This window comes from Nicotiana tomentosiformis, chromosome 2 (assembly GCF_000390325.3).
Source record: "Nicotiana tomentosiformis chromosome 2, ASM39032v3, whole genome shotgun sequence".
Lineage (NCBI taxonomy): Eukaryota > Viridiplantae > Streptophyta > Magnoliopsida > Solanales > Solanaceae > Nicotiana > Nicotiana tomentosiformis.
In genome coordinates this window covers 178,473,034-178,473,708 of record NC_090813.1, presented here as the reverse complement: position 1 = coordinate 178,473,708, position 675 = coordinate 178,473,034, and the positions used below count along the sequence as shown (strand labels likewise).

Here is a 675-nt window from a genome sequence, read left to right as displayed (position 1 = left end):
ATATTGTAATCCCTACATAACTAGCAACCAAAAATTTCCTAATTACTTTTTTACGAACTTCATATAGTGCACTTGTTAAGATTAAATAAGCCTACTACCATGCTTTATATCGAATAAGAATTGGAAAGAAAGCTATCAAGGGGAAATATGAATTCTAGCATGATGTCGAGTGGAACATAATTTTCTCAAATGATTATCGAACTTACATTTGTTTTATAATAATTAAACTAACTTTCTAGCTATAAAATCACTTAGCTTATGAATAATTTTCCAGAAAAAAAGCCTTTGTATCTTTTTAAGCCGTAATGTTTTGCAGTGCAGTTAAGAGCAACTCTTTAGCTGATTTAATTGTGGCTTAGAGATTAAAATGTCCATAGTATATGGAGGACATAATAGCCTTCTTAGCTCAGTGGTAGAGCGCGTGGCTTTTAACCACGTGGTCGTGGGTTCGATCCCCACAGACGGCGAATATCTATCTCTTTTAGCTAGTTTAACATTGTTGCCTCTTTTAGCTAGTTTGACGTAGTTGCTGTATGCAGAACATTGTATTAGGTAGAGTAGAGCAATCTCAAATCAAGAAAAATGATAAGGGAATCTTAGGCTCTATTATTTTTTGCAGATTTTAGATGGAGAATCAGAATATCATATTTTTATTGGTTGAACATGAATAATATC

At 32.9% G+C, this 675-nt stretch overlaps 1 non-coding gene across 1 annotated transcript; it reads left to right on the top strand.

Moving 5' to 3' along the window:
* The first annotated feature begins 395 nt into the window (after window positions 1-395).
* Window positions 396-467, top strand: TRNAK-UUU (transfer RNA lysine (anticodon UUU)). The gene has a single exon. It is a non-coding gene; the product is annotated as a tRNA-Lys (tRNA).
* The last annotated feature ends 208 nt before the right edge of the window (window positions 468-675 follow it).